This window comes from Hypanus sabinus, unplaced genomic scaffold (assembly GCF_030144855.1).
Source record: "Hypanus sabinus isolate sHypSab1 unplaced genomic scaffold, sHypSab1.hap1 scaffold_2350, whole genome shotgun sequence".
NCBI lineage: Eukaryota > Metazoa > Chordata > Chondrichthyes > Myliobatiformes > Dasyatidae > Hypanus > Hypanus sabinus.
Window position 1 is genome coordinate 21171 of NW_026780466.1, and position 11868 is coordinate 33038.

Below are 11868 nucleotides of genomic sequence, written 5' to 3' on the forward strand. Positions count from 1 at the left end.
AGTTTCTCTGCACTCTTTCAATCTCATTTACATCTTTCCTGTATGTAGGTGACCAAAACTGGATACAACACTCCATATCAGACCTTACCAACATCTTATACAATTTCAACATAACTTTCCAACTCCTGTACTCAATACATTGATTTATGAAGGCCGATGTGCCAAAAGCTTTCTTCGTGACTCTATCTAGTTTTGATGTCAGTTTCAAAAAAATAAGGATCTATATTCCCAGGTCCCTCTGTTCTACCACATTCCTCAGTGCTATACTGTTCACCATGTACCCTGCTTGGTCCTCCCAAAGTGCCACACCTTACACTTGCCTACATTAAATTTCATCTGCCATTTTTCCAGCTGCTCCAGATCCCACTGCAAGCTTTGATAATCTTCCTTGTTGTCCACTACAATTCCAGTCATGGTGTCATCTGCAACTGGACATGCTGATCCAGTTTACCATATTTGTTGTGAGTGTATTTAATATTTCAGTAATATTGTAAATATATCGTTTGAATATGCATTCTTTGTCATTTACATAATTCATTATGGGATATATGTAAATGTACCTGAATGACATACGTCATTATGCCAGCACATCATATGTGCGCACCTCGCTAAATGCAAAAACAAAGTGCACACAGGTTATCTCCCAGCTCCTTGTGTCATGTTTCTTTCAATTAATTTTATGTATTGGAGTTACAAAACATAACAGCGGCAAAGAGTAAGTTTTAAAATGAACCTGAGACAACCTCCTACCTGTTGAAACACAGTGAGATGTTCAAATTTTTAATAAGTGCAGTGAGACTTTTGAGTTTAAAAAAAAAATCACAGTGCACTTTCTTTACAAGAGGAGGAGATGTTGGAGTAAAAAAAAGGCAGGTAATGGATGAAATTCATGGGTTCATAAACAATGAATACGAGGTGATAATAATAATTTAAAAGAAGCATAAATGTTTTTATATTGGAAAGATAGATGTGTTTGGTTGCACAAGAGATAATTGGAATATGTATATTGAGCGAATTTATCCATACTTTGAAGCAAATGAAATAGCTAGTGCCAGTTTTGTAGAGTGCATTGGGTTTAAAGACATGCAGTTTACTTAGAAGTTTGACTGCTCCAACCAACCAGCCAAAGTGAGCTTTGCTGATATTGTGAAAGTAGTGCAGGAGCACTTAGAACCAAAACCATTGTTGATTGCAGAATGCTTCAGGTTTTCATAAACAGAATCAAAAGGAAGAGGACTCCATTTCAACTTACGTGGCTGAACTGAAGGAATTGTTCAAGCATTGTGAGTTCAGTGAGGGGCTTAATGTTGCACTTTCAGTTTGTGGAATCTTACAAGAAAGCATTCAAAAACAGACCTTAACTGAAGCATAGCTCACATTTAAAAGAGTAGTTGAAATTGCAGTATCAATGGAAACAGCAGACAGAGACACTATTGAGTTGCAGTCAGGAATGAAAGTGATCATGAACAAAATTGGAACATCTATACAGAAACCTGTCTGGCCAAACAAACTGTGTTACCATTGTGGCAGATGCTCACTTACAGTAAGACCAACGCAGATTTAAAGGCAAAACTTGCAGAAAATGCATCAAGGCAGGACGCATATGCAGACAAAAGTAAATTAACTGCATAGGGAATAAATAAAGATAAAAAGTCATGTTGCAATTTTGAAAGGAGCACTAATCTACATGCTGTTGATGAAAAATCTGAGAATGATGAGAGTGACACAGAAATGAATAGCCTTGAGCCATAGAGCCAGACTCAGTGCCAGAGACCTGACCACTGTGGCTTTCCTCTGTTAGGTCATCCTCTCAACAGTACCTGTTATTGAGTGGGACAGTCACAGGAGTATTCTGCACTGGCTACTTATCCCCTTTCCTCCAGTCACTCAGTTAGCTGTGTCCTGTATCTTGGGTTTAACTGTTATACCTCACTGTAAGTCTCATTTATCAACCCCTCAGCCTCCCAAATGATCTGGAGTTCATCCAGTTCCAGCTCCAGATCCTTAGCATGATATGTTAAAAGCAGTAGGTGGATGCATTTCTTGCAGGTAAAGTTACAGGGACACTGGAAGTCTCCCTGCTTTCCCACACCCTGCAAGAGGAGCATTCCAGTATCCTACCTGCATCTCCACTGCTCTAAATGTGCAATAAGAAAGAATTAAAGAATAAATAATGAAAACCAAATCAACCTATGGCCAACCATCTCTCCTTTCCTAACCTCGATGAGCCAAATCCTTGACTCCCCACTCCAACACTGGCCAAGTCACACAATAACTGCTCCACTTCAACCTAACCTTTTTCTTGGTCTCTGCCAAGTACCTAATTATGTACAATCCAACGTCTCCTTGGAACTGTGGTGTGTAAAATGTGCCAAATGCCTCGTCTCAAAGAAATGAGGACTCTGCGCATCATTTTGAATGCCACAAGCATGATCACTCAGTATCAGAAAATGCTTCATATCATTGTCAAGTTGACCAAGTCAAGAGATGCTGGTCATTAATTCCAAAGATGTAATGCATAATAAATTCCTAGCAACTGTAATTACCTCCAATCACTCCAGTAAAGATCAGTGACATGATTGTCAGTAATGTTGCCAAGGTAGCAACCATCTATACACCTCTAGCCCACAGCTTAAGATATTCTTTCATTAATTTCATTGTATAACTTCACCCGTCAGAATAATCCTGAATGTTTTCACTTCCACTGGGGCTACATACAGACAACTACATGCTAATGGATCATAATCAGGTTTATTATCATGACATATGTCATGACATTGGCTGTTTTGCTGTATAACAACACAAAACATTAAAAAGATTACTATGCCACCATAAAAGAGGAATGGTGAGGCAGTGTTCATGAACAATTCAGAAATCTGATGGCAGAAGGGAAGAAGTTGTTCCCAAAGTATTGAGTGTGCGCTTTCAGGCTCCTGTACCTCCTCCCTCATGGTAGTAATGCAGAAGACATATCCCAGAGGGTCCTTAATGACAGATGCAGCCTTCTTGTGACACTGCCCTTTGAAGATATCCTCGATGGTGGAGACTTGTACCTGTGATGGAGTAGCTGGCTGAGTCAACAACCTTCTGCTGCCCCTTGCAACCTTGGACATAGAAGCATCCATGCCAGACAGTGATGCAACCAGTCAGAATGCTCTCCACAGTATAGATAGAGTCTTTGGTGGCCTTTGTCGAAATTCTCTTTGTTGATTTCAGTTCGGCCTTCAAAGCCATTATCCCTTAGCCTTTTCAGGATAAATGCTCCAAACCTAATGTAACAGGTCCCACCTGCTGGTGGATTACAAACTTCCTTTCTGACAGTGAGACAAGGCAAGCACATTTCCACATCCCACTCACTCAGCAATGGTACACCATAAGGGCGAGTCCTCTCCCTTCCCTTATTTTCTTGATACACCAATGACTGTGTCCCCAGTCATCCATGAGTTAGTCTGATAAACCAGAGGCAATGAATCCATGTACCATCAGAAAGTAAGCAAGCTAGTGTCCTTGTGCGGGCAGAACATCTTGGAGCTGCTGGCCCTCAAAACCATAGAGATGTTTATCAACTTCAGGAGGAATTTGTCTTCTCTTCACCCACTCATCATCAACAACTCTACATTTAGCACTGTTTCAAGATTTAGGTTTCTGGGCATCATTATTTTGCAGGACATCATATGGAAGAACCATATCTCATACATTATCAAAATGACTCAGCAGAGGATGTAATTCTTGCGGCAGTTGGTAAAACTCCATCTTCTCCAGAACATATTGGTGAAATTCTACACTCCCATCATAGAGAACAGCCTCACATCAATCACTGCTGTCTGGATTAGTGTCGCATCCTCTCACAATATATGAAAACTACAGTGAACTGTCAGGTCAGTAGAGACGGTTATTGGCTACAGTCTACCAACACTATAGGACTTGTATGTGTCCTCAACAAAGAAGCAGCAGGGAAATCATTGTGGACTCTATCCACCCTGCAAACTGCTTTTTCCTAAAGCTCCCTTCTAGAAAACTCTGGAGGGCTATTAAAAACAAAAACTTCATGCCATCTTAATAGTTTATTCCCACAGGCAATTAGTCTGATCAACCATTCTAGGTAGCCACCCCACTCTCTATATATTACTCTCGACACTGCACTGCACTGCAAATACTTTAAACCACATTTTATAACAGGGGTTTCATTGTAAATAGATGCTGATATTTATGCACAATTTATTCCATATCCTTACTTTAACCTCAAACTTCATTTTTATGTAATTCTTTATTATAGTTGAATGTTGATGTTTTTGTTTCATGCCATGCCCTGAGCAACATTCCACAGCAAATTTCTAATACATGCAAATATACTGTATATGACAGCTAAAGTTGACCCTAGATGCCAAATCGCCTCAAATTCCTAATGAAGTATCACTAATATTGTGCCTTCTTCGTGATTTAATCAATATGTTGGGCCCAGGATAGATCCTCCTAGGTGTTGATGCCAAGGAACTTGAAGTTCACCATTCCACTGTTGACCCTTCTATGAGGACTGGTGTGCATTCTCTTAAATTAAGTCCACAATCAATTCTCTGGACTTGCTGATGTTCAGAACAAAGTTGTTGTTGCAACACCAATCAGATGATTTATCTTGTTCCTGTACACCTCCTCATCACCATCTGAGATTTTGCCAATAGTGTGGTATCATCGGTGAACTTATATACAGTGTTTGAGCTGTGATTAGCCACACAATCATGAGTGTAGAGTGTAAAACAGTGGCTAAGAGTTAAGGTTGTTTAATTTTATTTTTAATACCCAAGTGTGAAAGAGAACACAATAATTGTTACTTTGAATTTCATGCAGCACAAAAAAACACAATAAGGTAAAGAACACAATAAAAATAAATACATAAAATAGCTTACATACATAGATTGATGTGAAGAAACAAAACATGCACAGTTTATTTTACTTGTAAGTCTTTATCTCAGAGTGTCCTGTCACATTACCACATTAAATCATTATGTTTGGTATGGCAACCCACAAGGGTCAAAATAAGCACAAATACATAACATTCTTTCCCCACCCATTTTAAAGGTTTCTCCCCCTTCCCATACACAGACCAACTGCTGAGTGATTAATATTCAATGAAGTAATCATCAAATTTAACCAACAACAAAAAAACATTTTTTTTTCTAAACTAGGGAAAGAGAGTACACAGCCTCTATTCCTATTCCCATTCTTAACCCTGGGTATTATTCTGCCCACTGCGCTGAAGGATAGCCACGAAAGATTCAATCCGTCTGGAGGCTGCCTGTTCCTGGGAGAGTACCAATGACCTGGAAATGACACCAAAGTAATTTCATCTCTTTGTGGCGTACGTATGGATCTTAGCTTAGGTACTGCATAGTCACGGGGTACCTCATAAAGTACTGTTAATGGGGGAGCACTGGCTGTGTCCTTTGATCTTAACGGAGGTTCTGCAGTTGTTATCTCAGAATCCTGTCCCACTTCTACAACTGGATCTGGATTGGTCAGTTTGTGCTGGTTTTCAGTAGCCTCAGAAGTGGGCAACAACTGGTCAACATGCCTTCTCCAGATGTTGTGGTTACTAGTTTCCACTGTGTATGACACAGGACAACTTCACAGGTCTCAACTTTGATCCAGAAATGTAGTTCCAGGCAATTACACTCTCTCCTGCTGAGAAATTTCTGTACTTCACTTTGGCATGTCTCTCTGCTTGAGTATTCTGTTCATTCAGTACAATCTGTTTTGTGTTTGGGGGTAAAGCCAGATACAAAGCTGTCTTTTCATTAATGCAATGGCTGGACCCATTTTGTTGGTGGAGTGAGGTATGCTGCAGTATGTCAGTTAGAAAGTGCTAAGATCCTGGTTGAGGGATCCACTTCCCACTGATGGCTTGAAGGCTTGGTTCATTGTAAGTATGAATTGTTCAGTAAAGCCATTAGCAGCTGGATGATATGGTGCTGACTTGATGTACTGAATACCGTTTGTTTCCATAAATGCCTTGAACGCTTCAGACAGAAGTTCCGGGCCACTGACATTTACAAACTATTGAGGAAGCCCAAAGCAGCTAAAGATGGAATGTAGCTCCTCAATGCATTTTTCATATCTAGAGCAAATATGTATTTTCATAATGGTAAACTCAAGCCACTTGCAGTGTGCAATGACCAAGAACATGTGGCCTTCTATAGGTCCTGCTAAATCCATGTGAATCCTCTGCCATGGTTTTGCAGGCCATGCCCATGGATGTAAAGGACCAAGTTGAGGAACACTTCTCACTTTCTGACTGTGTGGAGATGCTTTGGCCTTCTCTTCAATGGTTACATACAGTCCTGGTCACCAGAAGTAGCTGTGTGCAATTTCTTTCACGCAGACTATGCCATAGTGCCCTGCATGTAGCTCATCAAGCACTTGATTCTTAATGGGAGAGGAATGACAACACAGTAGACCCACAGTAAACATCCTGCTTGAACTGTGAGCTATTTTCTTGGAGTCTAGTAAGGTTTCAGTCTATGGCTCTCTTTCCATTCATGAGTCACAATGTCCATCACTTTAGATAGAACAGGGTCAGTACATGAGTGCTTCTAGACTTGTGCACAGTTATTGGAAATGTAGGTAATTCCTTGAAGTAAAAGATCTCTTTCGGGGATGTCTCTGGAGCTGTAACAGCTATGGGAAGTCTGGATTGTCCATTAATATTCAAATGGTGCTTGGACTTCCTGTACTGTATATCATGCTGAAGTGCAGATAGTAACAGAGCCCAATGTTGAATTCAACTAGCTGCCAGGGAAGGAATGCCAGCATCTTGACCAAAAATTGACATCAAGGGGCAATGATCTGTCAATAATGTAAATCATCGACCAAAGAGAAATTTATGTTATTTCCTAACTCCAAAGAAAATTTCAGTGCTTCCCACTCAATCTGGACGCTGTGGCTTTCTGCCTTGCTTAATGTCTGATATGAAAGCAATTGGACACTCTTCACCCCATGGCATGATGTATAAGATAACTGTCCCCACATTATGGGGTGATGCATCCTGTAATAGATAAAGCTTCTTCAAGCACAGAGTGAGAGTCACTCAGTCTATCCTCAGTGTGCTCCATTTTGTGCACGTTTCTTTTGCTTTTCCAAAAGTGATTTTTGATTGATAGTGTCTTTTTGCTTTTTCAGGTGCATTCAATATGTGACTTTTTGCCACAGCTTCGGCAAACTAAATCCTTATACCAGCATTCTTTTGCTTAATGCCCAGTTTTGCCACAACTGTAAAATTGATTACCAATAGGTGTCTTATTCTTAAAGTCAGTTGCAACTTCAGGAACTTGGGAAGATGTGTATAATAGCTATACTTCTTTAGCTGCCTTCTCCATCAATGTACTAATATCAATTGCCTTCTGCAATGTTAGTCTGCCTTCTGAATTGCCTCAATATGCGGACAACATATGAGTCTATCGCATAACGCATCATTCAGCGACTGCCCAAACTCTCAGTGTTCAGACAATTGCTTCACCACTGCCAAAAACTATGAAATAGACTGGCCTTCTTCGTGATTCATTTTATGAAATCTAAACATCTCAGCAATAATCAAAAGTTTAGGTGAATAGTGGTCCTTTAAGACTTTAAGCATGAAATAACAATATAGGAGTCCTTAAGTGAATCCTTAAAGGAGTGCAGCTCTCCCCTTTTGAGCCTGATAGTTGAGTGGTAGTAACTATTCTTCAACCTGGTGGTGCGAGTCTTGAGGCACCTGTACCTTCTACCTGATAGCAGTAGCAAGAAAAGAGCATAGCCTGGGTGGTGAGGATCTTTGATGATTGATGCTGCTTTTCTATGGCAACATTGCATGTAGATGTGCTCAATGCAGGGAGGGTTTTACCCATGATGTACTGGGCCAAATCTTCTTTTTGGAAGATTTTCCACTCAAAGGTATTGGTGGCCATATACCAGGCTGTAATGCAACCAGTCAGCTCACTTTCCATCACACATCTAAAGATGTTTGATAAGATTTCTGATGATGCGCTGAGTCTCTGCAGTCTTTTGTAGAAGTAGAAACAATGTTGTGCTTTCTTTGCAATAATATTTATATGACGGGTCCTGGACAGGTCCTTTGAAATAGTGACACCCAGGAATTTAAAGTTACTGACCCTCTCCACCTCTGATCCACCTATAGTTACTGGTTCATGACCTCTGGTTTCTTTCTCCTAAAGGTTCTAATCAGTTACCTGATCTTATTGATATTGAGTGAGAGATTATTGTTTTATAGCACCCAGCCAAGTTTTCAGTCTCCCTCCTGTATGCTGATTCAACACACCCTTTGATACAGCCCAAAAACAGTGATGTTATCAGCAAACTTACATATGGTGTTGGAGCTGTACTTAGCCACACAGTCATAGGTGTAAAGCAAGAAGAGCAGGGGATTAGGTACTCATCCCTGTGGTTCTCCTGTGCTGATGGAGATTGTGGAGGAGACGTTTATGTCAATCCGAACTGACTGGGGTCGACAAGTAAGAAATCCAGGATCCAATTGCACAAGGGGGTATTGAAGCCCAGGTCTTGGAGTTTTGAGGGGTTCATGATGTTAAAAGAACATCCTGATGTATGCTTCTTTGCTGTCCAGATGTTCCAGGTTTGTGTGAAGAACCAACGAGATAGCATCTGCTGTAGACCTGTTGCTTCAGTAGGTGAATTGGAGCAGATCCAAGTCGCCATTCAGACAGGAGCTGATATGCTTCAACATTTGTTTCTCAAAACACTTCATCTCTGTGGATGTAAGTGCCACTGGGCAATAATCATTTAGACAGATTACCACACTCTTCTCTGTACGATTGAAGCCTGCTTGAAGCAGGTGGGTACTGCATGATGTTGGAACGAGAGGTTGAAGGTATTTGTGAATACACCAGCCAGTTGGTCCGCACAGGTCTTTAGTACTTGGCCAGGTACTCCATTTGGTGCGGATGCTTTCTTTGGATTCACTCTCTTGAAGGCAACCCGCATGTCATCTTCAGATACTGAGACCAAAGGATCATTGGGAGACATGGCGGTGCACAATGGTTCCTCCCTGTTCTGGTAGCTAAAGTAACCATAGGAGACCATAGGAGCTCATCTGGAAGTGAAGCTCTGCTATCTCCCATGTTGCAAGAATTAACTTTGTAGGAGGTTATGGCATTCAAACTATGTCATAGCTGTTGAGATTTCCTCATTGATTCTAGTACAGTACAGATTCTCCACTTCACCTGAGAGATGGCTTTCTGGAGGTCATACCTACACCTTGCAAAATTCTTGATCTCCAGACTTGAATGCCTCTGATCTGGCTCTCAGCAGGTTCTGTATTTCATTGCTCATCCAGGGCTTCTGATTGGGGAAAACCCCTGAATGGTCTTATGGAGACACATTCATCCACAGTCGTTTTAATAAAGACTGTAACAACCCTGATGTAATCATTCAAGTTCTCCAATGAATTCTTGAACGAGACCCAATCCACTGACTCAAGGCAATCCTGCAACCATTCTGCAGTGCTTCATGGAGAATAAAGGGCATAACAAGGCATAGAAGTCATGGTTATCCATTGCAACTAAATACAATCCCAGTTATATCACTGGACCCAGACCTCTGTGGTTGAGAGAGTGGAATTGCCATAGCGTATCACCTTTTCCACTTTAAAAACTCTCCCACACAGATCACCTGTCATTGTTGGATATGACAGACAACTACCATTCCATCTGACATTTCTTTACCCATTCCGCCAACCTGTCCAAGTCCTTCTGCAGATTCCCTTCTTTCTCACACAACCTACCTCTCCAGTGATCTTTGCATCATCTAACTTAGATATAATGCTATTGATTCACCATCCAGATTATTATCACACAACATGTAAAGCAGCAGATCCAACACCAACCCCTGCTGAATACCACTAGTCACCAGTAGCCAACTAGAACCAGGCCTACTTTATTCCCACTTATTGCCTTCTGCCAGTCAGCCAATCTTCTATCCATATTATTATTTTTCCTGTAACATCATGGGCTCTTATCTTGTTAAACAGCCTAGTGTGCAACACCTTGTCAAAGGCCTTCTGAAAATCCAAGTAAACAACATCCACTGATTCTCTTTTGTCTATCCTGTTTGTTACTTCCTCAAAGAATTCCAACTTATTTGTCAGGCAAGATCTCCCTTTAAAGAAATCATGCAGACTTCAGCCCATTTTATCATGTGCTTCCAATTACCCAGAAACCTCATCCTTAATAATAGATTCTGAACTCTTACCAACCACAAAGTCAGGTTAACAGGCCTATAATTTCCTGCTTTTTTTGCCTCATTCTCTTTAGGTGTGGAGTGTTGTTCATGATTTTCCAGTCCTCTGGAACTATTCCTGAATCTAATGATTCTTAAAAGATCACAACCAATGCCTCTTCAGCTACCTTTTGAAGAACCCTGGGGTATAGTCTGTTTGATTAGGATGAATCAAGAGATCCACATTTGCTGAGGGCCAGATTAGTGGCATTAAGATCTGGTAACCAAGTAAAATACAAGAGGTCCAGGTGTGACATCCAGAAGACCATCTCATATGTGAAGTGGCAATTCCAGATGAAACTGGAATTGCAGAAGGATGCTCAAAGGTAGTGGAAAGGCTTGAATGCTATTAAATCTTACAAAGTAAAACCAAGTGACATATGTAACAACAGGCTTTTGCTCCCAAAGGAGTTCAATGCCTTTGAAGGATACTTGTACGTTGGCCTCTGAGTCTGAAATCATAGTGTCATTGGGGGCTGTGGGAGTTTGTGAAGGTGCTTCCATGTTTTATCAGTCAAAGTGAGCATAAAAGGCATTGAACTCCTTTGGGAGCAAAAGCCTGTTGTTACATATGAGTATCCTTCAAGAGAGTGAACCAATGGAAAGCATTTGGCCCAGATGGGATACCTGGCCTAGTACTGAAGACCAGTGCTGATCAACTGGCTGGAGTGTTCATCAATATCTTCATTCTCTTGCTTCAGTAGTATAAGTACTCACCTCCTTCAAACAGGCTTCAATTATACCAGTGCCTAAGAAGAACATGGCAACCTACTTCGTTGACTATCATCCAGAAGCACTTACATCCACTGTGATGAAGTGCTTTGAGAAACTGGTAATGAAGCATATTAACTCCTGCCTGAAAAATGACTTGAATTCCTCTAATTTGCCTATCATTACAACGACTATTTAATTGGCTCTTTACTTACTCCAGACAGTGAAGATGTATTCATCAAGAAGCTCTTCATTGACTGTAGCTCTGCAGCCAATACTATCATCCCCTAAAAACTAATCAGTAAGCTAGGCTTTACTACCTCCTTGAGCAACTGGATCCTCGATTTCCTCACTTGCAGACCACAATCAGCTCCCCCAAAATCACCATCAGCACAGGTACTCCACAAGGCTGTATGCTTAGCCCCTGCTCTACTAGCTTTATAGTTAAGACTGCGAGGCTAAGCACAGCACCAGAGCCATAATTATACCACCAGTCATTGGCCCAATCAAAGGTGGTGAAAGTTCAGCATATAGGAGGGAGATCGAAAATCTGGCTGAATGATGTCACAATAATAACCTTTCACTCAGCAAAGATAAAAGAGCTGATTATCTCTGATAAGAGCTGATTCTGACAGGAGGCAGAAACTAGAGGTTCATGAGCCCATCCACATCAGGGGATCAGAGGTGGAGAGGATCAGCAACTTTAAATTGCTCAGCATTATCTGTTCAGAGGATCTGTCCTGGATTCAGCATCTAAATATCCTTACTTACTTTCTTATAATTTGCAAGGATTTGGCATGTCATCTAAAACTTCGCAGTGGAGAGTATACTGACTGGTTACATCATGACTTGGTGTGTAAACACCAATGC